This window comes from Marmota monax, unplaced genomic scaffold (genome assembly GCF_021218885.2).
Source record: "Marmota monax isolate L192 unplaced genomic scaffold, Marmota_monax_Labrador192_F-V1.1 WCK01_AAM20220418_F8-fsc00068, whole genome shotgun sequence".
NCBI lineage: Eukaryota > Metazoa > Chordata > Mammalia > Rodentia > Sciuridae > Marmota > Marmota monax.
In genome coordinates, this window is record NW_026692352.1 from 3,863,077 (window position 1) to 3,889,379 (window position 26,303).

Sequence of the window (26,303 nt, forward strand, 5' to 3'; positions counted from 1 at the left end):
TTGCCTCACATGCACAAGGCCTGGGGTTCAATCCCCAGCACCATAAACAAACAAACAAACAAAAAACTGTAAAAAAAAAACGTTCCCAGTTCATTCAAAAATCCCAACTAACTTCCCACAAATATCATTACAATTCTTTAAAACTAATAATAAATCCCGAGGATCTGTGCATGATATAAAGTTGTATAGTCCAACATAGTCACAAAAGTCTATTTCTATTTATTTATTTATTTGCAGTGCTGAGGGTTGAGATCAGGGACTCCCACATGCTGGGCAAGTGCTCTGCCACTCAGCTATATCCCCAGCCCACAGGTCATTTAAATTTAAACATAGCATGGGTGGCGGTACACACCTGTCATCCCAATGATTCGGGAGGTTGAAGCAGGAGGATTACATGTCTGAGACCAGCCTCAGTAACTTAATGAGAACCTCAGGAACTTAGCTAGGCCCTGTCTTAAAATTAAATAAATAAATAAAAGAAGCACCCTTGGGTATAATCCCCAATACCAAAAAAAAAATTGATGTTAAAAATTCAGTTCCTGGACTGGGGTTGGGGCTCAGTGGTAGAGCGCTAACCTAGCACACGTGAGGCACTAGGTTTGATCCTCAGTACCACATATAAATAAATAGAATAAAGGTATTGTATCTTCCTACAACTAAGAAAAAAAAAGTAACTTTGTATTTTTAAAAAAATTCAGTTCCTGGTTACCCTACATACGTTAAATATTTTTTTTAATATGGAATGCTTCATGAATTTTTGTGTCACCTTGCATAGGGGTCATGCTAATCTTCTCTTCATTGTTCACTGCTTTTGATACATTTTCAGTGCTCAAGAACAACAGAGGCCAAAGGCTACCATATTAGATAGCACATATAGGATATCTCCACCATCACAAAAGTTCTAAAGCATTGAAACCACTGATTACTTCATTCTGGGGCACTGAATGAGCTCTGCTTTCTCCCACACAGAAGTCCTCTTGCCTCGAGTGGATGAGGATGTGACTTATGTCTTTCATGTAAGCCAAGCTTATGTCTATCTAGCCCTCAGGATGAACTTGGTCACTTGCCCATTTTCTTCGAACATACGGCCTTTCTGAAGTCTCTCAGGATTACCTAGTTTCTCCTCAGGCTTTTCCACTTTATTAAAAACAATTTCTTTAAACAAGGAGGGAAGAGAGCAATTATGTCCCAAATAAGCTTAAAGACCATGAGCATGAGACGCGACCACATCCTCTGGAGAGGAGGCTGAGTTAGGACAGTGCTCTCTGTGTCCTCTCCCCCAGGTTCAGGTTGGTGAGCATGTGCAGATTCACTGTTGGATTTTCTATTAGTAAAAATTTTGCAAGTCTCTACCATAACAAATTTCAAAACAGGGAGAGTTCAGACAGCCAGAGATGGCCGCATAAGGATCTATTTCTCCTTTCTTCTGTTGATGGGTATTAAGATTGCTCCCAGAGTCTTGCTGTTAGATCAACGCTGTGATGTATGTCAACACATGCATGAGTTTCTCCTAGTTCTCTGCAGTGACGTAGAATGTTCCATCTTAGACTTAGGTGCATCTTCAACACCACTAAGTATTGACAAAGTGTTCTTCAACTTGGCTCTGCTCAATTGCTTGTCCCATCAGCAGGGTATGAAAATTAAGGCTTTCTCTATACTCTTAACAAAATTTATCAAATTTTCAAATTTTTGCTAATCATGGTGTTTCACTGTGGTTAGAATTTAAAATTCCCAGGTCAGGCGCAAGGTTGAACACCTTTTTGTACATGTATCAACCATATTTGCTGCTCTCTGTGAAATGCCTGCTCCTTTCTTTTGCTCATTTTTAATTAGGTTGTTTTTCTCACCAATGTGTGGGAGTTCATTTATATGCTGAATAATAATCTTTGTTATTTTGTTGCAATGATCTCTCAGCCTGTAGTCTGTCTTTTCACTTTTGTTGTTGTTATTGTTGTAGTTTTTAGTGTTTTTAGATGTTGATCAGAATTCTCTTTTCACTATATTGAGCTTATCAATGCTTTTTCCTTTATGGTGCTTTCATTGTTGGTGGTGTTTTGTTTAATAAATCTTTCCTTAATCCTGGCACACACTAGGAATTCAGAATATGTTGAATAGCAGCTCTGAAGGGAGCCCAGAGGAGGGGCTGACATGAGTGCTGTAGGGCTCACAGGAGCTGATGGTGCTGTCACTGAGATGAGGACGTGGAAGGGACTACAGTAGGAAAGTGGGTACAGTGGTCCTCAAAGGGGATCTGTCCAGGGAGGAGTAGATCTTGGGCTCAGGAGAAAGACGGGGCTGGGAATGGAGAGCGTGAGTGTCCAGCAGACATGGGTAAGGAGAAAGGGTGCCCTTCCCCAGGGAGAAGCATAGAGCAGAGCAGAGGGTAGCACTGAGCCCTGGGAGGGCGAGGCAGTCTGGGGAGGAGTCTGGGAAGTAAAAGAACCAGGAAGAGTGCTGGACAGGCCACATGGAGAGTCATCGATAATGTCCATAGAGTGACTGACAGCTGTACACATTGTTTCTGAGGCATGAAAGTCACTGATCCTTGGCAAAGTCATCCTGTAGGTGGTTTAGGGACAGAGACTACATGAGACAGGCAGAGGAGACAACCCCTCCCCGCAGTGCTGACAGCAAGAGGAAGACTTTCCTCTCTTGTGACCTCGGTGCAATTCCCTCTACCTGGGATATTCTCTCTCTCTCTCTCTCTCTCTCTCTCTCTCTCTCTCTCTGGTACCAGGGATTGAACTGAGGGGCACTTAACCACTGAGCCACGTCCCCAGCCCATTTTTGTATTTTATCTAGAGACAGGGTCTCACTGAGTTGCTTATGGCCTTGCTAAACTGCTGAGGCTGTCTTTGAACTCTTGATCCTCCTGCCTCAGCCTCCTGAGTCTCTGGGATTATAGGTATGCACCACCAAACCCCACTTACCTGGGATTCTCTTCCCCTCACCTTCATTTGGCTGAGCACCTCTTCCTTCCTGTCTCAACTTTAATGTCATTTCTTGTTCTTCACCCTCAGTGCCTAGTGCACAACCTGGCACAAAGTTGGAACTCTAACTGTTGAATAAAACCTGCAATGGTAGCTGAGAGGAGGGGCTGGCTTATGTCTGGGAACTGCAGGTCAGGGGAGGTTTCAGAGACAGAAGAACTGGAGGTCCCTGGCCATTAGTGGGATCTTAGGAGATAAAAGGGAAGCAGAGTGACAATCAGGAGGAATGTTGACCTTGGTGAGCACCAACATGCCAGGCACCCCATTACTCTCCTGACACTCACTGTCCCTGGCATCACTCCCATCCCTGCTCCCTCCCGGCCCCCATCTTCAGTCTGCCGTCCCACTAGCTAAGTGACTTAGAGCAAGCTAGTCTCCCTGAGTCTCAGTTTCCTAATCTGTAAAATGGGCTGATAACAATGAGCTCCTGGGTTTTGTTATGAGCACCAGACAGCAGTGTATGGTGTGGAAAGTGCCACACACCCACACTTCAGGGATAGTTGGGCCCTTAAGTCAGACTATCTGGCTTCAAATCTCAGGTCTACCACTAACTAGCTATGTGACCTTGAGCAGGTCACTTCATCTGTCTGTGCCTCAGTGTCCTCACTTGTAAAATGGGAGTAATGACATCTCTGGCATTGGTATAGGTTTAAATGAGGTAATGCATTAAAACAACTCGGCACATAGTAGGTGCCCAAGAAATTATACTTCATATTCTTCCTCACTCCTCCCCATGTCCCCTGCCGCCCCCAACTCCACCATTCCGGAACTGTAGGATATCAGAGTTGGGAAGATGGGAGAAATCACCATACCCCAACCGCACACCCCCATACACGCCAGAGTAGGAGTCCCTCCGAAGGGAATCCTCACTTGAGACCTGCAGTCGGGTCTGAGCCCAGGAGCCGCCCCCTGCAACCCGCGGCCTCTTCCAGACAGGATCACCGCCTCCTTGTCCCCCTCCTGGGCGAACAGCCCAGCTCAATCCTGGCTGGGCGGGACTCCAGCGCGGGTGCCAAGCAGTCAGAGTCACAGCTCCTCCCCGCCGCCTTTTGCTCTCACAGCGCGGGCGCCAGAGACATTTGGGGCCCCTGCAATCACAGCCTCTGAGGGCACCTGCCGCTCCGTTTGTGGGTTCGCCGCCCAGCACCTGAGCGACGACTAGACTTGTGGGAACTGGTGCTGCGCTGAGCAGGTGAGGGATGCGCATGGCGGACCAAAGGGACAGCGGGTGGGGGCGAGCATGCAGGGAAGGACTGCTCACTTGGTGACGGTCCTAATGAGATTCCCAGGGGTGAGTCGGGGTGAGGGGGGCATCCTGGGCCGTGACTACTGTGAGCAGAGGGTTGTGCACAGTTAGTGTGTGTCCTGCACAGTGTGCCACAAGTGACCAATGGATTGTGGAGTGTCTGACTTCAAGAAGTGTGTATGATACCCATCCGTAGCTGGGAGTGACTTTGCCAGGGTAGCCCAGGGCTTCCACCACGTGTGCGCCATGTGACAGGAGCCCTTGTCCCCAAAGTGCACTGCCTGTGTGTTGTACAAGTTGTGAGATGTTTTGTGAGCATAGCTGTGGCCCCTGTGGTGTGCAGAGCCAGGAATTGAGCGTTGTGCGGTGGTCGCACAGACAGGTTTCCCATGACCCCAGGGTGGCTCTCACTTTTGCACCCAGCACTTCTGAGCTTGGGAGAGCTGACCCCAACCTTAGTGGAGGGAACACACCAGATCCCATACTTGACCCTCCTCCACCCGACTCACACACACATCTATAAGCATGAGCTCTTCCATTTTTTTTAAATCTCCAAAATTCCTATGGGTTTCACATCCCTGTTTATAATATTTCTGCATTTGTTTTAATATAAAAATACTGCTCTGATAAAGGCTCACCTGTTGACTCAAGGTTTGCATGCTCCTATCCTGTGCTCAGAGCCCTCCAGCACCTTGTACAGCCCCTGCCTGTCCCCTGAACTGAGAAACAAGGACTTAGACTCCACAGAGCACGTTTACGTGGGTGGTGTGCGGTGTGTGTGTGTTGGGGGGGGTGTCTTCGTGACTTCTAGTAAAGGGGCAGGGGAGCTGGGCTTCTGGGGGAGAGCCCTGACCTTCAATGGCTCTCACCTCTACTATATCTACAGGACCCCAGGGGACCATGGAGAGTGGGTTTCTTTAGCAGGCTGCCATCTGGGATTGCCAAGGTGAACGGGCTGTGCAGAAATGGTTCAGACCCCAGCCCTGGCACATTACCTGATGTCCATGGGTGAAGCCCTCTGTGCCTCAATTTTTTTGCAAAATGGAGATGTTAAAGCATTTGCTTTCTAAGGCTATGACAAGAGGACTGACAAGAGTTCCTGGATATAAGTTGCTTAGCACAGTCTCTGGCCCAGAAAAACCCTAACAGTCAGTGACAAAACTGTAATGACAGTGATCGAGACTCCCACATGAGTGGGTCCCTGCCCACCCAGAACCCTCAGTTCTCATAGAGCCAATAATTCCAGTGAGCTGGGCAGGTGGGAATCTGAGACCCCCCCCATTTGCAGGACCCGTTCCTGTCCCCAGGTGGTACCATTGTTGCATTCTCAGTGACTCCCTGATGCCTGGGCATATGGAGTCAGAGAACGTGCAAGTCTGCAGAGCATGGGAAAGAGGCTAATGGGGAAATGCAGGACAGCCTGGGGCTTGGATAGAGACCCGCCCACCCTGATAACCACTGCAGGATCAGACACTTGTGCACTTCCGGGGTGGGATGGGGGGAGGGGTGAGAACTGGAAGAGACAGGGCTGGAGTCCCCCTGCCAGAAATGAAGAAAGGCAAGATGAGCAGGATGAGGGACGTTTGGTCCTTGGACCAATGCAGGCTCCGAGAGCTGGAAGGGAGCCTGTAAGGACAGAATTGAGCTGCAGGCCCAAGCGGAACAGTAGACCCCTCAGGCAGGGCTTTGTTTCTGGGGCTAAAACATTTGTGTTGGCAGAGCAAGAGCCCCTATTCCTGGTGACTTCATCGGGCCTGTTTTAATAAGGTGCCCAGAGGCCTTGGAGAACAAGGGGACATAAAAGGCAGTGTTGGGAGTTGTGGAAACATTTGGGGGGAGGGCACCTAAATATATCTCCCGTGGCAGGGTACCATGATGGGCTGGTGGGAGGCTTGGGCAAGGGTAAGGGCCATTGTCCTTGCTCCCCAGAGACCTCCAGCAGGGAGTGCTTCTGCTCCAGAAGCCCCAAGGACCACTACAGAAGCTCTGGAGGAAGGAGCCCTCCTGGGCAGAAGGAGGCCTGGCCCAGCCCTGACTTGCCTGGTGACCAATGAGGCCAGTTTTCTCTTCTCAGCTATTAAGGAGCTGGAACCACGTGAAGTTGGCGTCACTTCTGGTCCCAGTTTCCTTTCATCTACAGTTCTGGTTATAATTGTTTATGATTCCAGTCCTAGCCCTACAAGTCTATAATTTTTCAAACATTCTAAAAGTCTATAATCCAAAGTCCAACTTTCTACAATTCAGCTCTAAGGATCCCTGATTCCAGCTCTCATGCTGGAGGATTCTGCCCCCAGTTTTGGCAATCGAACATTCTCAAGCTTCTAAACTACCAGAGAAGATGGACTGGGGCCCACTTGGGCAGAATCAAGAAGCCCCAGAAAACGCCCCCTCCATCCCATCCAGCCTGGGCTAAAGGTCTGTTCCTGATTTTAAAAGGCCAGCTGCTCTTGGGATGGTGACAGTGAACCTAGAGGCTCCTTATCATCAGGCAGAAGTGGTCAGAGGAGCCTGTGGCTGGTGCTCAGAGGAGGGTGTCTTCGGAGAGGGAAAGGTTCAGATCCCGGTGTATGCATTCCTCAGGATGGGGGGAGCTCGGGGGGCATGGGCACCTTCAAGGGCCTTTTAGAGGAAGAAAAGAGAGAACAAGAAATGGGGCTAGCAGGGCGCAGTGGTGCACCCCTGTAATCCCAGTGGCTCAGGAGGCTGAGGTAGGAGGACCATGAGTTCAAAGCCAGCCTCAGCAAAAGCAAGGCACTAAGCAACTCAGTGAGACCCTGTCTCTAAATAAAATACAAAATAGGGCTGGGGATGTGGCTCAGTGGTTGAGTGCCCCTGAGTTCAATCCCTGGTACCACCCCCCCACACACACCACAAAAAAAGCAAAAGAAATGGAACTAAAGAGACCCAAAGGCAAGTCCTGTTCTCTGAGACCCACCCTCCAGTCTTAGTGGTGGACAAGACTCCAATGGAGTGAGCGGGAGCCACAGCTGCTCAGCCAACCTTGACCTCAGCGCGTGCTGGGAGTGGAGGGACTGCAATGCCAGCTGCAGCTCTGTGACTTTGGACCAGCCCTTTTCCCTCTCCAGATCTCACTTTCCTCATCCGTAAAACCGGCAAGTAGGACTACGACTGCTTGCCCTGACTGTCTTCTACCACTGGGAAAGTCAGAGCGGTCCTTGGAGGACTGACCATCCCTAGACATGAGCCCAAAGAGTGAGTAGTGAATGAATGAACGAATAATCAAGTGAACAGATGTGAAAACCCTGCAAACTGCGTAATGACCATGATCTCCTTTCCGTCCTTCCACCCAGCCTGTACTGCCGTGTGAGAAACTGATCTCAAACTAAAAGACTGACAGCCTGCTGGGTGGGGGGCTGTTCTTTGGAGAACCCAGGATTGGCTGAGAGTTTAGATGGGGGCTGGGAACTCTCCAGGTGTCACCTGTTGCCCTGTAGCATTTCCACTGCCAGTAGTCCTGAGGGGTCCTGGGTTCCCAGGAGGTGGAGTGTGTGGCCCAGGACCAAGTAGCTGTTGGCACAGATAGAGGGGGAGGCAGCCCTCGTTCTCCAGGCCCAGGCAGTGTGAGGTGCTGGGTCAGTTCCCACAGCAGCCCTGGCAGGAGGGAGAGGCTTGGGCACAGCCTGGACTTCTTCCTTAATTTTTCCTTCTTGCTCATTCTCCCATTCAATATCAAGCCCCCATGAATATGTCCCCAAGTATCTCTCCAGTGGTTCCCTTGTTTCCATCCCTGTGACCTTGGCCAAGCTCTAAAATCCTCCCAGCCCATCTCTCCCTCTACCCTCACCCATCAGAGTGACTTCTCCAGCACAAGCCTGACCACTCTCTCCCTTTCCTGAAACAGTCCCATGGCTCTATTGCTCAGATGATGCCAAACTCCATGGGCTTCTTGTTGATTCAGGCCACCCCCATTGACCCTTGCAGACCCCTCTAGCCATAGTTCCTTCTCAGCCACACCCAACCCCTGCTCTTTCCTACATCCTGCTCTGTCCTGAAACAGGAATGGTGCCTCAGGCCTTGTGAGCTCTGGTCATGCTTCAGGACCAGCTCGTCCCCTCCCTGGGTATATCAGAGAGTCCACAGGAATGACTTTCTTGTGCACAGGCACAAGAAAGTGTGCCTGGATTCTTGTTCTGGATGCCATGTGCACTCCCTCAGCACTCTGCAGAAGCCCCCAGCTGCCTCCTGCCTGCCTTCCCTGGGCAAGGTCCACACTCTGTTTTTCTAAGCCTGACTGACCTTGGCCTTACCAGAGTTCTGGAGAGCAGGGGTAATGTTAGAGAATCACATATGAAAAGACAAGTCTAACCAGGTCTTCAGGCCTCTCTGCTCTTGGAATCCACTCACTTCCCTCCTGGGACCCTCTCCTAAGCATCCTCTAGTTCTTCCCTTAACCCCCATTAGAAGCTATGTCACAGGCACATCACCCATCACCCAGGCCCCAGTGTTCAGGGCCTCTCCCCACCTCAGGGCCAAAGCTAGAAGGAGAAAAGTCCTGCAATGCCATTGTCCCATCTCAACAACCAGTTCTTGAGCCCCAGAGAAGACAACCTTGTGGCTCTGAAAAAGCACCTTGACTCTCGTGTCCTTGCATCACTGTGACAAAGTTAAAAGGTCACTGGAGTGCTTCTCTCCAATCACAACTGCCCTGGCCCCAAGGTGCATTTGGGCTTCTACCTCACACAGCAAAAAGACCTGAAGAAGCTTTGCAAATTTTTTTCTTAGTGTTCTTCAAAGCATTCCTAGGAATCAAGGTCAAAAGTCTAAGACTTCCACCCCATCTCAGCAGCCCTTGCACTTGGAAATTTTACCAAATACAGTATCATTTTTTTTGTGGGAATGGATGTGGGCAGCTCTGAAAGGTCACAGCCTTTTCCTTTCCTGCACTCTGTGCTGGTCTTTTTGCTTGTATCTTTCTCCCCCTCTTCAGTGAAGCCCCTGGAATTCCAAGACCATGACTTTGTACTTGTTATATGTGCTTCCATTTATATATCCCAGTGCAGCCCTAAGTCTGCACAGAGTTGGTGCTCAATATTGCTTACTGATGGGGGCTGGGGTTGTGGCTCAGCAGTAGAGCGCTCACCTAGCATGTGCGAGGCCCTGGGTTCAATCCTCACCACCACATAAAAATAAATAAAATAAAGATATTGCGTCCAACTACAACTAAAAAATAAATAAATAAACATTTTTAATAAATAAATAAATATTTTTTTAAAAAATAATGCTTACTGAATTAGATTGTCCTTCCCTTTGTGGCACTCATAGAACATTAAACAGGATTATCCCAGTGATTAGATCCATTCCCCCAGACAAATATTTGTCTCCCTTTTATCATTAGAGAACCATAAATCCTTGCTATATTTTTCTTTTTTACTTTGTCCTCTGAGAAGCCCATCTTAGCCTAGGTTTTATCTCTCTCTATAATATGTGTGTGTGTGTGTGTGTATATATATATATATATATATATATATATATATGTGTTGTAGATGAGCAATATGTGTGTGTATATATACATATGGCACAATATATTTATTTTTTTAATCTATTTCTTTTTTGGCCCTTTAGTAGGATCTTGCGGCTTATGTGGCTTTTTCTTTCTTTCTTTCTTTCTTTCTTTCTTTTTGGTAGCAGGGATTGAACCCAGGGGTTTAACCACTGAGCCACATCCCTGGCCCTTTTTATATTTTATTTAGAAACAAGGTCTCACTAAGCTGCTTAGGGCCTCACTAAGTTGCTGAGGCTGGCTTTGAACTTGCTATCCTCCTGACGCAGCCTCCTGAGTTGCTGGGATTACAGACGTGCACCTGGCCATGTGTGGCTATTTTCTGAGCTACCTAGACCTTTCTGAACAGAGGTGTGAACTCTAAAGCAATCAATAATAAAACCCCATTATCTCCTAGATTATTATGACAAGGTCCACTGGCTTCTTGTATTTGTTACTTTTCTCTCTCTGCCACACTGATGCCTGCCCAGTCTTGGAGGGAGACACTGCGGCTATATGGGGCAGTGGATTGGTTCAAAGCATTATGTTCAAAGCCTGACTCAGCCACTACTAGCTCCATGAATGCTGGGCTAGTTGCTTACCCACTGGGTGCCTCGTTCCCCATCTGCAATATGAGGGTAATTATGTTACCTGCCTTAGATGGTGTGAGGGTTAGTTAAGCTCTTCTGTGTGTTAATAGCTAACAATTCCTGGCCAGTGGTGAGCACCATGCAAGTGTTTGACAGTGTTTGTGCCATTCCCTTCAGTGGGGACCATAGGGAGGGCTGGCTCTGTAGAGCATTCTATATCAGTGCTTCTCAAATGTTAGCATGCCCCAGCGTCACTGGGAGTTCTGACCAGTAGGTCAGCATGGGGCCTCATCCTGTAATTGAGTTGTGGCTGGGATCCACTGAGATGATCCAGAGGGGAATGAAGGACCCTGAGACTCGTGCCCCTGAGCCCCATTCTGAAGCTCCAGGCAGGCAAGACGCTATGCTGAGGACAAGAATCATGATTCTCTTGCACACCACAAAGTCACCAGCATTCAGAAGGGCTCAATAAATGTAGATTGAAGGAACGGACCAAAAGCCCAGTGAAGTACGGATTGAAGTTTGAGGATAGTGGTCAGGGCTCCCTTGGTCTAGGTATGGCTCTGTCCTCTTTGGAACATCCATTATCCCAAATTCTGCCCTTTGAATTCCAGAATTCAGAATGATTAGCCTGAAGCCTTATTTTGAGCTGGTAGCTGACTGAGTAAGTCAGGGACCACACTCCCAAAGGGACCTTTGCCTGCCTTCTTTGAGTGGTTCTGGCCAGGGTTTGTAGGATGGCTGAAGAGGGGAGCCCACCAGACCACCAAACCACCTATCCTTGGGAAAACCTTGTAACCTCTGGGAGGGAGCAGAAGGTCTGGCATCCATCCAAAAATCAGCTCCTCCCTTTCCATCTTTCCTGGTTCAGAAAGTTCCTTATCTGCAACTTGTTGCTGAGCTAAACTAGAGCCCTGCCTGTGCCAGGCAGGATGTGGGTGCACACATATGTGGGTACATGTGGGTGTGCTATGGGGGAGCATGTCTTCGAGTGTGGCAGGTGCCTGAGCATGTGTGCACTCACACAGGTGGACTTGTGTGCCAGGGTCTGGATGTGCTGTACGTGCCTCAGAACAGGATCACACCCACAGAAGTGTGCTCCTTGCACCCCTGCCAGCTCTCCACGGCCACTGCCTTCCTAAAATGTCCAACAGCAGACCCCAGGCCCTAGACAGGATGAGGGGTTCAGGGTGCAGAGCAGGAAAGCTGAGGCTCAGCGAGAGGGCCCAGTATCCCCTGTCTGAGGACACCACCAACCTTGCTGCCTCTAAGCCTGGAGTGTGGTCAACTAAATGGTTCCTGCCAGAGCTCATCCCAGGCCATAGAGACCCTTTTCAGCCCTTGCCAGGGGGCGGGGATAGTTCCATTCCATAATGGGGGAAACCACTGGTTCAAAAAGATGAGACCCACCCAGGGCCAGGAAGGAGGATCCTGAGACTGAGCCAGCAGTGGCTGCCTGGGGGCAGGGCCTCCTGAGGCAGGGCCCCAAGATCAGTCAGGGTGTTTTTGGTCAGCATCAACCAATAAGAACATGGGTATAAACTGCAGAGCACTTGACTCATTCTAACAGAGGCCATGGGGTCCCTGCTGGTGAGTGAGGGGAGGACAGTGACTAAATGGGCCAGTATCCATAAGCAGCTGAGGGTCTGAGGACAAGGGGGCTGTGACCTTGGCACCCCCCCCCAAGAGCTGAGCTGGGAGGGCCTAGTTAATCCTCTAAGCTGTCCCCATCTTCTTAAGTAACTACTTTTGTTCTGGGGAAATTCAAGAGCCTGCGGTGCCTGGGAACCCCACAAATCTCTCTTGGCATGTGGGCCATTCTGGGACTGTGGCAAGGAGTGCCCACCTGGGAAAACAAGGCTTGTGGACTGAGGGTTTGCAGGGCTCCCCACCGAGTGGGCAGGCACAGGCAAACACACATGAGAACAAACACACACTCTAGAGCACAGACACGCTTGTGCCCGTACACTCGACACAGCGATTCCAAATACACATCCCCTGGGAATACATGTGCATCTTCCAGGTCAGATCCACACACGGCTGATGAGCCTCAGAAGACATGCATGTACCAAACATTCACATACAGCTGCCATGCATGGCCTCTCCCCTCCTGGGGGCCTCAGGTGGTGATGGGTTGCCCTCAGTTACCTGGAGGCTATGTCTGCTCCTCCCAGGGGTCCCCCATCTGTCCCTTTCTCCTCTTTTCACCTTCTCACCAGAGGAACAGAGGACGGCCCTTCCTGTCGATGCCTGCCACCGGTCGGGAGCAGAGATGGCTTTGTCTTTTTAAGAACAGGTTCTGTGGAATTTCCACTTATTTCTCATCAAGGATAAGGGCTTGCTCTTGGAGCTCCCTAAGGACCCCAAATTGTGAGGAGGCTGTTTTCAGATGAAAACCATTTCATCTGAAATGTTTTTTTTTTTTCATCTGTCATTTGGGGAGTGCTTCATGATGCCTCTAAGATGCAGGTGCCTTCATTTCTTCCAGATCACTTAGAGAGTTGAGGCAGACTTAAACAAAACTCTCCCAAGCTTGGCCTGGAGGAAAGTGCTTTAAGCCCCCTGGTGCTTAGAATATGAGAATTGGGCCTGCTTCAGAGCCCAGAGCAAGTGGCAGGCTGGGACTACCAAGTGGGCTCGACATGAGAACTTCATACTCCTTTACCTGTGATGCCTGAGATCACAGCCAGCTCCCTCTCAGGACAATGTTCTTCTCTGAAGCTCAGACTGTAATTTACCTGTGTGCACATGCCACAGGAGAGGGAAGGAGGGAGAATAAAGACACCTGTACTTTGCTGCGTGACCTAAGCAAGACTCTGCCCCTCTCTGGGCCTGGCACCCTCCTCTTTGCAGCAGAATGCTGGGGTTGTCTGGGGGATATTCTGCCCTCTGAGCCTGCAGAGGGCTTTCCTAGAGAGAGAAGTGGAAGGCAAGCTCAGGATGTTCCAAACCAAAACCTGGAGATCCTGTGACCTGGAAGCCCAGACTTGGTCTTGGTTCACTGCTGGGATCCACCCAGGCTGGGCCTGGTACAGCACAGGGCCAGGGTCTCCTTTTGGCTGGATGGGCCTCCTCCAAAGAGAAATAAGAGGTGGTAGGTGGAGAAGGGGGTCCAGCAAATCCAGGTAGGGCCAGTCCTACAGATCTGAGACGGCAGCTCCTGAGTCTCTGCCCCTTACCCTCCCTCATGTTTCCTGAGGCTCTTATCACTACCTATTTACTCATTAACTAAAATAAATCCATTTCCCCTGCTAGAATGCTGGTGCCTCTAGGGTAGGGATTTCCTTTTGTGCCCTCAGGTGCCTCACTCCCTGGATCGAGCAGGTGGTCATTAAGTACTTGTAAAAAAGATGAGGAAGAGGAGGAGTGCTGAGGAGGAGGAGGAGGAGGAGTAATCTTAGAAATGGGGAAGGGCCATCCCAGGCCTATCACAGACCAGAGGCAGAGCCACCCTCAGTCTAGGAGGGATTGGAGCTGGGGAGGGGGCTCTGCCCTTTCTCCCAATCACCTCTACCTGAGGCTCCCTCCTCAGTCCCTGGGGAGCACATGTCTGGATCCGTGGGGTTGGAGCCACAGACAACAGAACTGTTGTTCTCAGGGTCTCAGTCTCTCTTAATGGACCTTCCAGGCACTGCTGAGAAAACCAGGGTAATTGTTCCCTGTGGCAGTGATGAACAGGAACAGGACTCTCTCCAGACTTGAGAGAAGCCAGGAGAGGGCTGGGTGGGGGTGGGGAATGGTCTTGGGATGAGTGCCTTCCCTGGCCAGGCCCTGGCCCTTAAATCCTCCCTCTCTCCATCCTCCTAGCAGCCTTCGGTCTAGACTGCTTGTGCCCATTCTTGGGGTGAGGTGACTTGCTCCCAGCTGGGTGCTGGTTGAGTCAGCCTTGGCATTAGACACTTGAGCAAGGAGGTCCTCAGGAGCTGAGTGCGGCCCTGCCACTCGCCAGCTCTTCGTGGCAGCAAGTCACTTCCCCTCCTCCTCTTTCTCCGTTTCCTCATCTGCTGCTCCCCGGACTGCTGCAAGAGGCAGTCTGTGGTGCGGGGACTGACTAGCAGTAGGGGCTGCTCCACAGGGCAGGATCCACTCCCGTGTTCATGGACTGCAAGCAGAGTGCTCACTAACGCCGGTGAGTTTCCCAGGTGGGCCTTGGGTACTCCCAACTCCTCTGGAAGCTTCTGAGAGCATGCTGTGTTATCTACTTGCTGCCACTGGCGGCTCACTGCCGGGTGAAGCAGGTGCAGGACAGGTGTGGGGGGATCTGCCCACTTGTACCTGGAGCCTGCTGCACAGCTAGAAGGCACGCAAGGCAGGAGGGGAGGAGGCAGTGACCTGGGGACTGGGCTGTGCCTTGGTGGAGGAGTGGAAGAGTGGGACAGGATTTGGAGCCACATTGGTCTGAGTGTGGATCCTGAATGACACAGGACACTTTTCATTTCTGGGCCCCGATTTCTTACTATGGAAAGTGGGGGTAGTAATGATCTTTCCCTAAGATTTGTGGGTGTGTTTGTTTTGTTTTGTCTGGTGATATTGGGAATCAAACCCAGGGCCTCACACATGCCAGGTAAGCACTCCACCACCCAGCTACATCCCCAGCCCCTCCCCTGAGTTTTTAAAAACTGTTCATTGTAGTGTGGTGTTGAGGGTCCCCTTGGGACAGAAGCTGGGCCCTGCCCCAAAGGTTCCCCAAGAGCCTTGGTGGGAGTGAACAGGCAGGATGGCATGATCAAATTCCCATTTGGTCTGCAGAAGAGGCTTTAGGAAGCCTCTTTTTTTTTTTTTTTTTTGTATTGAGGATTGAACCCAAGAGGGCTCGACCCTTGAGCCACACCCCTAGCCCTTTTTAATATTTTATTTAGAGACAGGGTCTTACTGAGTTGCTAAGTGCCTCACTCAATTGCTGAGGCTGGCTTTGAACTCTCAATCCTCCTGTCTCAGCCTCCCAAGCCGCTGGGATTATAGGCATGTGCCACTTATTTCTGTCTTCCCCCTTAAATCTTGGACAGACCAAGCTGACTCCATGTGAACAATGGGGAAATTGTGTCCCTTAGTCCAGGTGTGACTTGTGAAGTTAGAGAAAGCAGTGTGAATGAGTGTGTCCAAGGGAGCAGTATTTTCTATTGCACCCAACTCTGCTGATCCCACCACAGGGACAGCAGGCAGCACTCTGAGACATGCTCAGCCCTGGCTCCTGAAGGTCGTGGTATTTGCGTGTCTTGCCACCTCTAGAATGGGCTGAAAGCCAACTCAAGGACAATCTCTCCACCCCTTGGTATGAAATGAAATGAAAAATGAGAAGGCTGTTGGCAGACTGTCAAGTGCTGTGCCTCTACACGTGTGTGCAAGTCCTTGGGTGTGTAGGCATGAGAATGTGCAGCTTGTGAACGTGTGCATGTGTGTGTAGCCTGTGCACACTCCACACTCTCCAGATCTGGCCAGGTGGGACTAACTTACACTGCCGAACTTACTCTTTGGCTGGGGCTCTTCTCCTCAAAGTTCTTATAATCATTTTTTTTTTGTATTTCCTCGCCATTTGTTAGTTTACCAGAAAGGGAGGGGGCCACCAACTGGAAACCTAGCAATTGTGTCTGAGCCTGCCCCCCTGGCCCTATCCTGTGGCTTCCCTGGAGACCTGGCTGCTGGGAGCTCCCGCATGGCCCTGTTCGCAGGGCCAGGAGCTTGCTGGACACCTCTGTGCACTCCACCTGCCACCGCTTCTCCCTCTAAGGCTCTGTCCTGGCTGGCTGCTTTTGCATCATTGTCCCATCAACTCTTTATAACATCCCAGTATCCTCCAGGGATGCTGTCATTGTTCCCATTTTACTGGCAAGGAAATGAAGGCTCAGTAAGGGAAATGACTTACCCAGAATACCTACGGGACTAGTGGCAGTGCTCCGAAGTTTCAACCCAACTCACTCCGGAAATTTCTTTCTTCACTGTTGAGGCTGACCTGGTGGGCACGTGCTGCCTGGTTGACCGATGAACCCAGGAAAGAGCAAACGAGTAAATCTCACGTTCCGTGTTGAGCTGAAGGAGAAGGTTAAGCCGCCCCAGCAATGGCTGTCATTAATCCAATACCTACAATATGCCCAGTGTTTCACATAAAATGGACACAGCCCAGGCGATTGTCCTCTCCATTTTGCAGTGAAGGAAGCTGAGGATCAGAGAGGTTAAAGTGTCCTGTCCGCTGTGGGAGCTGGGATTACTGTGTCAGACTCCAGACCCAGAGCTCTGAGCTAGGATTTCTGGTTCCTTAGTGGAGGGCTGAGTCGCCAGAGCCTGGTGACAGATGGCCATTCCAGAAGAGAACCTGGGGCAGGTCAAGAGTCTCAGGAGGCTGGGTTCACAGGGCAGGTGCTGCTTCACAGCACCCCAGCCCACCCCTCTCCCTGGGGCCATTTCCCCATTTGCCTCTGAAGTGGGTTTCTATTTTAGTCTGGCGTGGGGATCTGGCAGCCCAGCCTCTGACTCTTCTGCGCTGTCTGGTGACATGTCTAGTTAGAGCCATTGTCCTGCTCAGGGAACATGGCATTTGTTCTCTTCCCGACACCCTCCCCCGCAACCTCCCCCAGGGCTGGCCCTGTCTCCTCAGCTCTGTGGAAGGTCAAGGCCTATGCAGCATGCATTGTTGGTCTGAGGAGATGGCCCAAGCTGGGTCAGTGACCTCTGTGTCCACCCATGTACTGGACACCAGGGGCCCAGGAGCTAGGAGATCTAGGAATTCATGAAGTCCTCAGTAGCTGAGGCAGAGTCAGGCCCCCTGACTCCCAGGGCAGAACTTGTTTTCATGGCCTCAATGGAGTGAGACTGTTCAGTGGCACCAGGAGGCAGATCTCAGCTCAGAATAAGGAAAGGAATCTGTGTCATGCCAGAGGAAAGGGAAGCAGGCACTCAGATGGGCCCACAGTTCTGGAGTGCCTTGTGCCTTCTGTTGGGGGATCAGGACATGACAGGGACAGACTCTGGCCAGGGGAAAGAAATCAGACTTCAAAATCCAAGCTGGGTTTGAATCCAAGCACCAGCATTTGCTGACTGTGGGATCTCAGACAAGTTACTGGACCTCTTGGAATCTCAATTTACCCATATGTAAAATGGGGTAATAGAACCCACCTGAGCAGTTTGTGGAATAGATAAAATAAGAAGCATATAACATTATCTGTATATCTTAGGAAGCCTTTATTCACCTCCCTCGGTGCCCTGGAGAAATTCCCTTAGGCAACAGTTTGTCTGATGGTTGAAGCAAGAGACAAGATTTGTAAGATGTTAGAATCAACCCTGAAGAATCGCCAGTACTTGATATTATGGTGCACGGTGTCTCATCTCATGTCCTTGTCTTGGTTCTGGCCAAGCTCCTGAGGTAGACATGCCTCCCTAACATGGGGAGGAGCGCAAGAGAGGTTAGTGCCTCTGTTTTGTTTTTGTTTTTTTTTTAATGTGCAGGAGTAAATCAGATAATAGATTGAAAATGAAACAACAGCCCTAGGCTTCCAGACCAAGCAGAAGATCTCCCCTCCCAACTCTTGGATTCATTGGTGAGATTCATTGAGGATTTGCTGTAGGCCATATCCACATCAGGTTTTATTAAATATTTAACTGAGTTAATACTGTAATTCACTTTTTTTTTTTTTTTTGCACCAGGGTTTGAACTCAGGGGCACTGGACCACTGAGCCACATCCCCAGCCCTATTTTGTATTTTATTTAGAGACAAGGTCTCCCTGAGTTGCTTAGTGCCTCGCTTTTGCTGAGGCTGGCTTTGAAATCATGATCCTCCTGCCTCAGCCTCCCAAGCCCCTGGGATTACAGGTGCGCACCACCACACCCCACAAGAGCTGGTTTTCTAAAGAACAACACTCCTCCTCTTGGAGGCTGCTTCTCCCTTTTCATTCCAGCTGCCAGGAAACTCAGTCAAAATTCCCTGATCGCTTACCTTAGGATCAACATTAGACTGAAGCTTCTGTGTAATTTCTAAATCCCTGATCCTGGTTCTAAAAACATCAAGATGTAATTCACATTCCATAAAACTTAACATTTCAAAGTATGCAATTCAGTAGATTTTAATATATTCACATTGTCCTGTGGAAATTCACAAGATCGTGCAATCATCATCACTATCTAATTTCATAATATTTTCATACCACGAAAAGAAACCCTGTGCCTCTTAGCAGTTACTCCCCATCCCTTTTCTCTTCCCACCCATCTGCCACAGAAACTACTAATCTTCTTTTCTTATGAATGTGCCTATTCTGGAAATTTCATGTAAATGAAATCAAACAATATATACTTTGGGGTGTCTGGCCTATTTCACTCAACATAGTGACTTCAGGGTTCATTCACATGGCATGGATCAGAATTTCATTTTCGTAGCTGAGTGATATTCCATTGTATGGGCATGCCATGTTTTGTTTACCTGTTCATCAATTGATGGACATTTAGATTGTCCATCAATTTTTGGCTGTTATTAATAATGCCAGTATCTATGTTCAAGTTTTTGGGTAGATATATGTTTTCAATTTCCTTGGGTATATACTAGGCGTGGAACTACAGGGTCCTACAGGCGTTCCATGTTTAACTTGTTGAGGAGCCTCCAGACTGGTTTCCAGAGTGTCTGAGCCATCTTAGACTCAACAGCAGTGCGTGAAATTTCTGATTTCTCCATGTCCTTCCCTACTCTCTTCTTTGTATATCTTTTTCATGACAGCCATCCTAGTGGGTCTAAATTAATAGTATAGCGTCTGTCGACTTGCATTTCCCTAACCATTCCTTTTTGTGTGTTATAGATATTTTTGCCATTTTATTGTATGTATTTCAGAGGCCTTTTAGGACATCTTTTAGGGAGCAAGCTCCTCTTGGAATGGGAGAGTCCTGGGTTTGGATCCTACCTGTTTCTATCAGCTATATGACCTTGTGTATTATTGGACACTGAGTCTCAGTTTCCCAACTTGTTAAATGTGAATTAAAGCCAGGTGTTGTGGCACACGCCTGTAATCCCAGTGGCTCGGAAGGCTGAGGCAGGAGGATCACGAGTTCAAAGCCAGCCTCAACAACTTAGCAAAACCCTGTTTCTAAATAAAAATAATAGTAAAAAGGGGTGGGGATGTGGCTCAGTGGTTAAGAAGTCTTGGGTTCAATCCCTGGTACCAAAAAAGAAAAAGAGAAACCAGCTCTTTAGGTACTTAGCTCTAGTACCAAGACTCTGTACCCAGTAAACAGCAGCTCCTCTTTCCCCGTCTCCTCCCAGCTCCTGGAATCCACTATTCTACTTTTTGTCTCTATAACCTGGTCCACTCTAGGCATCTTATATAAGTGGAATCATACAATATTTGCCCCTTTCCATATGGATTATTTTACTTGGCATATTATTTTCAAGGTTCATCCATGTTATGGCACATTATCAGAATTTCATTGCTTTTTAAGGCTGCGTAATAATATGTTGTGTGTATATAGCACATTTTGTTTATCAGTGTCAATGGGCATTGGGTTGATTTTTGGCTATTGTGAATAGTGCTGCTGTGATCCTTGCTGTAGAAATGGTTGTTTGAGTCCCTGCTTTCAGTTCTTTTGGTTGGAATTCTAAGAGTGGAATTGCGGGATGGTATGTTAATTCTATGTTTGTTTGTCTATTTATTTATTTATTGAGAAACGGTCATACTGTTTTTCACAGCTGCTATATCATTTGACCGTCAGGTCAGTAATGCAAAGGGTTCCAATTTCTCCATCTGCTCACCCACATTTTTTACTTCCTGTTTTAGGGGTTTTGTTTTCATAATAGCCATCCTAATGGGTGTGATGTGGTGGCTCCAGGTTTTAATTTTCATTTCCTTAATGGTGATGTTGAGCATCTTTGCATCTTTATTGGCCATTTGCATATCCTCTTGGAGAAACATCTGTTCAAGTCCTTTGTTGATGTTTGAATTGGGTTGATTTTTGTTGCTTGCGTCGAGTTGCAGGAATTCTTTATATATTCTGGATATTAGCCCTTTATCAGACATATGATTTTCAAATATTTTCTCCCATTCTGTGGACTGCCTCTTCACTCTGTTGATGATGCACTTTGATGCACAAAAGTTATGAATTTTGATGAGATGCCATGTATCTATTTTGTTGTTTTTGTTACCTGTGCTTTTGGTATCAAAGTGTTCGGGGCTGTTTTGATTGCAAGTGTCAAATGTAATTAACTTGGGCAAGAAAAAAATTCATGTAAATAAAGAGTCCAAGGTAGACCTAGATCTGACGTGGCTAGATCCAGCAGTTACAGTGATTCTATCAGCATTCTATTTTTTGTATTTTTTGTTAGTCATATTTTCATCACTATAATCAAAGTACATAACCAGAACTACTTAGAGGAGAAAAAATTATTTGAGGCTCAAAGTTTCAGAGGTTCAGCCCCTGTTCATTGCTCTGGACCCAAGGTGAGGCCAAGAATCATGGCGGAGGTCCTGGCAGGGCAAGGCTACTCAGTTGAGTGCAGCCAGGAAGCAGAGGGAAAGAGAGTAAGGCTCCAGGGATAAAATATAAGCCCCCAAAGCATGCCCCTCCTGTGACCTACTTCATTTATTCCCCAGATGCCAAGAGTTACCACCCAGTTCAATAATTCTTTCAGATTATTAATCAAATAGATTAATCCACTGATTGGGTTACAGCTCTTATAATCATTTATTTCTGAACCTTGTTCCATCGTCTCACATAAGCTTCTGGGGGACAGCTCATATCTAAACCCTAGCAGTATCCTTTCTCCTGACTTTTTGCTGGGTTCCTACATTCTCACTTCAGTTCTTTCCAGCAGTACCATGGTCCTCACCATTGATAATCCAGGAGAAAAGAGAGAGGGAAGCTTTCATGCTGGCTCCACCTAGATTGCTGAGGCAACTCTAATTGGTTGTCCCTGTTGGCTCTGGGTCAGGTGTCCACCTTGAATGAAAAAGATCAGCACTGAATAGGGCAGGAGGCTCCCCATAGAAAGAGGTGCTGAACAGTCAACCATTCCTCCCCCCAAAGAATCTGGGAATCTGATGGGCAGCCAGGGTTGGGAGGTCTGCTTGAAAGGGCGTCCCTCACCTTAGGCTTGTCAGCGAGGCCTGGGAGAAGGAGAAGGACTCCTAGTTGTTCCCTGCAGACTTCCTGAAGGAGGCAGCCCTGTGGCTGGTAGGAGAGTGAGACCAGGACAGGCTGAACTGGTATACTGACAGCTCCAGCCCTGCTTGCCACCCTCAAGGGCCTCATTCAACCTCTGCCCTCCCTGTTCCCTCTACCTGAAGTGCCCTTTGCCGCACGTTCACTTGGCCATTTATTCCTGCCCCCTCAGTGAGCCTTCCCTGCCTGGGCTCCTGCATGACTCAGGCACTGATGTCTGCCTCACATTACAGGGCACAGATATATGTCCCCTGTCCACATTGAGCTCCTGGGGGTGGACCTTGTTGTCAACCTCAGTCTCTGAGGTTTCAGTGGGAATTTTCCAGCTGCAGATGGCGGAAGAGGGAAGACCAGAGACTGACAGAGCACTGACCAGGGAGCAAAGGAGAGCACAGCTGGTCCCAGGAACAGAAAGTAGATCAGGGCTTGACCCATCACGTGCAAGGGGCAGAGCAAGTGCTGAGAACCGAGAAGCCACAGTTTGCCTCTCTTCTCAGGAACTGGGAAGCTATAAAGGGCTTGGGAAGAGGAGTGAAAAGATCAAATTTTTGTTGAGCAAATGTCCCTCTGGCTTTAGAAAGGGGATGGATGACAAATGACAGAATGGAGCACAAACAGGTCCTGGTGACTGATGTGATGGGGGGCCTCAGGTGTGCAGCAAGGGAAAGGGCAAGGAACAGGCCTGGCCCACTGGCCTCTGCAGGTGGGATTGGACACAGCAGGCACCTGACCTGGCCATTTTCACCAGTAGCTGTATCTACCCTGTCATCCCACACCCCCTTTCAACCTATCACTACCCCTGCTAGGGTCCAGATCAAGCACAAAGCCAGACTCTCAGGGGCCTGATGGAGGCTGCAAGTTCAAGGACCAGAGCTGGGACTCCATCCCATGGGAGACCTGGTGGGGCTAAGACCAGGGTGCAGCCTGGCTGAGCTCTGCTGATGGTGCGTCTGGCTTCTTGGGGCAGGGAGGGGCTTGGGTTCCTCCACCCAAGAAGAGATCTAGCCCAGATCCACAGTGCTCTGGAACAGATGGCACATGGTTCCTTCCTGTTTTGTCCCTGTCAGCCATGCCTTGCAGAGACACAGGCTGGGATAGAAGGGAAGTGACCCTTGGGAATGGTGTAGGACACAAGAGCCAGGCAGAGGAAGACACTGGTGCTGTGGGTACTCCTCTCTCCACCAGCTGAGTGCCCTCAGGATCCAGGGGCAAGGCTGGGGCTAGGAGCCGGGTACTGTCCCATGCCTAACACACACTCCAGTGTCCAGAGGACTGTGCTGTCCCAGGGCCAAATGCCTCTTGTTTCCTCTACTACAGAATGGGTATGAAGGAGATGAGAGGACTCCTCAATCTCTAAGGGCTCCCCTGCCCAGTCCAAGAGAGGAGGGCCTCCGTGGTCCTGGAAGGTGAGGCAAGTCTCCACTTACCTAAACTGTGCCTTGATTTCCCTGGAATGAAGTGCTAGCCAGGAGCAGCAGGCTTGGGGCTGGAACACAGAGCTGGGAGGATCCCCACAGGTTCACTGCAGGGTTACAGTGTCCTCTTGCCTGCTTCCTGCCTCAGCTTCCCATATGTGACCACAGGACTGGAGTAGGGCATCTCTGACGCTCCTTACTATTCTGTCTTTCTAGCACTCTGGTTGTCAAGGCTCGTGGAGGGGTGGAAGCCTGCTGTGAGCCTCATTTTCAAGGTCCCTGATTTACTCCTATCTCTGGCCAGTCCCTGATGCCTCCCTGTCCATACCCAGGGTCCCACTTTGGACCCTATTTTCTCTGGTCTAGACTTTAAACACAACCAATCCATCCTCTATCCAATTTAAGGGACCTCCTAAATCTCAAAGTTAATGACTCTGGCCTGCTTGAGAAGCCATTGAGGAGCCAGGGTCAGTGGTGCACACCTGTAATCCCAGCCGCTCAGGAGGCTGAGGCAGGAGGATGGTGAGTTCAAAGCCAGCCTCAACAAAAGTGAGGCACAAAGCAACTCAGTGAGACTCTGTCTCTAAATAAAATACAAAATAGGGCTGGGGATGTGGCTCAGTAGTTCAGTGCCCCTGAGTTCAATCCATGGTACAAAAAAAAAAAAAAAAAAAAAGAAGAAGAAGCCAATGAGGGCTCTCTGTAGCTGGCACCTACAGTAAAGAGACCAAATGTGGGGCTGGGGATGTGGCTCAAGCGGTAGCGCGCTCGCCTGGCATGTGTGTGGCCCGGGTTCGATCCTCAGCACCACATACAAACAAAGATGTTGTGTCCGCCGAAAACTAAAAAAAAAAATAAATAAATATTTTTAAAATTTTCTCTCTCTCTCTTTAAAAAAAAAAAGAGACCAAATGTGTAGCCTGGCACTTCGAGGCCTGTTGGGACCTGGCTCTTATGACCTCCAGCTTCTCCTTCTGCTGGGCCCCTTCGCACCTGCAAACAAACACTCCCAGATACCCTGTACCCACATCTCTAGTGGGTCTCCACCTGGAACAACTTCCCTTTCCTTGTCTACACTCCACTGAAGAATCTCCTCTTCCAGAAGGCCTTCCTTTCTATTCCAGGAAGCGGTTGAAGCCTCCTCTGCCTTCCTAGAGATCCCCAGGTTTAGAAGTCCTAGCACACTTTAAGACATCCAGTAAATGTTCATCGAATGAATGAATGAGTGAAGTTGCAAGGTAGGTCGTTTCTTGTGAGGTTGGCTGCTTGGTCATATAATGATGAGCAAGACTAGGAGCTCCGCTCAGTGACAACTTACTGTATACCAGATGCCGGGCTCTTCAGTTCCATTATTTCATTTGAGCCTCCAACAATGCTGCAATTATTCTTAATTTTTTATAATTAAAGACTCTGAGGCTCAGAGAGAGAGAAAGTCACTGCCCATAAGCTGAACAAGCAGGACAGGACCAGGTCTGTTGGGTACCAAGCTTTGCAGAGAAAGCAGTGATGGGTGGCAGAGGGGTAGAAATACCAGGAACGGGTGTTTGATCCAGTTCTGGCTGAAGACTTCTGGGTTTTCCAGGGAGCTCTGAAGAGAAACCTGTACCAGGAGGGGATAGCCACATTTTGTATCCCCCAGAGGTGCAGGGGCAGCTCTCACCTGCCACCCTCTGCCACCTTCCCCTGCTCCATCATCAGTTCCTCCTGTCCTGTGATAAAGACCACTGATGTCTTCTCAAACCAATGAACCAATGTCATGAGCTATGCGACGGAATCATCTCCAGCCAGTCCACCACCTGCGCTCTCTATAACCCCCCAAACAGATGTTCTGGAGGCGCCACTTGCCACCCTGTGCCCCACCCACCTTCTGGGCAGGGTCCAGACCCTTTCCTAGAAGCCACAGAGGCAGCTCCCCTCCCCCAGCCCTGCACCAGCCTCCAGTGGTGCCTAGATGTCAAGCCCACAGTCACCTGCAAAGACTCATTCCCCCCAGGCCTGTTATGTCAGATCCCTTAGGAGATGTCCTCAGAATGGAGCTCAGTTGGTGGCTGGCTCCTCCATCCCATTTCACCAGCTTCACCTAGGAAACAGGGTGCCCACTGCTCTTCCTGGAGCTGGACCTGAAGACTTCCACCCTGCCCTGAGCTTGAACCCAGGGGTGTGGGAAGTGGGGTCAGAGAGGAAGTGTGATGTGAGGGGAGGAAGAGATGCAGCTGGAGAGGCATGTGAGAAGGGGTTTTCTGAGAGGAGAGAGTGGGCTGAAGGGAAGGAGCCACAGATGTGGTGTACTGATGAAGAGGGGCTAGAGGAGCTGTCTGGCTCTGGGGGCCTGAGGAGAGAAGGGAGCAGAGAGGCTTTATTAGGTGGCAGGAAGTTGTAGACAATTCCTTTGAAAGGGCCCTCTTTTTTTGGGGGGGTGTACCAGGGATTGAACTCAGGGGCACTTGAAAACTGACCTACATCCCTATCCCTATTTTGTATTTTATTTAGAGGCAGGATCTCACTGAGTTGCCTAGGGCCTTGCTAAATTGCTGAGGATGGCTTTGAACTCCTGATCCTCCTGCCTCAGCCTCCCAAGCTGCTGGGATTATAGGCTTGCGCTACTGCACCCAGCTTGAAAGGGCCTTCTTTACAGTGAAAAAGTTGAGGGTGTAAGGCTGACAAGATAGGACCCAGACTTAGAAGAGAGAGGAGGGAGTGAGGGGCAGTCTGATGGGCCAGGCATGAGGAGTACAAATTGACCGGCTGTATTCATCAGAATCCTGGGTTTTGGGGTAGAGGTCTAGACTCGCAAGGAATGGGAGGGAGGCCAGGATGCTGGACCAGGTGGGGTGGGGGATACTAGATCAGAGACCCAGTATAGAGAGAGTGTGTGGGCAGGTTGGAAGGCTGGGAGACTCTTAGGAAAGCCAGTGGGGCTAGTGTGGGCTCTGAGAGGTGGTGCAACATCTAGAGAAGACTTCAGACAGGGCAGGAAGGAAGGTCTGCAACGCAGCCCCACCTACTCGCCCTGTTTACCCCCTCGGTTAGGATTGCTCACAGCCTCAATCTCATACACCACCAGGTAGAAGCAGCCCCAGGGGTGGCTTAAGGGCCTTCTCTCCCTACATTTCTTCTCTATCTTCTCCCAGTCCCTAATAAATATGTGCTGTAAGTACAAACCACAGCTTACTGTATAAGTAGCCTCCAGCCGAGTCCCCTACATGCCCAAGTGAGGTTTCTTCCCCTAAGTCCTCTCTGTGTAGACCTTCTTGAGCCACCCCTGGAAATCCATGCCCCCAAAATATTTACTGAGCACCTACTATGTGCCAGGCACTGGAGATGCAGCCGTGAACAAATGTGAAAAACCTGGTGGAGCTTCCATTCTGGTAGAGGGAGAGAGCCAGTAAGCGAGCAAGTAGAATAGTGTTACAAGAGGGTGAACACTAGAT

At 49.4% G+C, this 26,303-nt stretch overlaps 1 protein-coding gene and 1 non-coding gene across 5 annotated transcripts in view; one reads left to right on the forward strand and one right to left on the reverse strand.

Annotated features, from left to right (window-relative positions):
- Nucleotides 1–731: 731 nt before the first annotated feature.
- LOC124091267 (U6 spliceosomal RNA) lies at nucleotides 732–837 on the reverse strand. Its single transcript, XR_006851313.1, has one exon. It is a non-coding gene; the product is annotated as a U6 spliceosomal RNA (small nuclear RNA).
- A 3,224-nt stretch (nucleotides 838–4,061) lies between these two features.
- Nucleotides 4,062–26,303, forward strand: part of P2ry6 (pyrimidinergic receptor P2Y6) — a 38,404-nt gene continuing 16,162 nt past the window's right edge. The window contains exons 1-2 of one of the 4 annotated variants that reach the window (XR_009226586.1): nucleotides 13,565–14,455; nucleotides 23,997–24,098. The gene's annotated coding sequence lies outside the window, so the exon portion shown is untranslated. Of the gene's footprint in view, nucleotides 4,183–13,564; nucleotides 14,469–23,996; nucleotides 24,099–26,303 lie in introns of those variants that run through there. The other 3 variants (XM_046441908.2, XM_046441905.2, XM_046441909.2) reach the window with 3 other exon arrangements.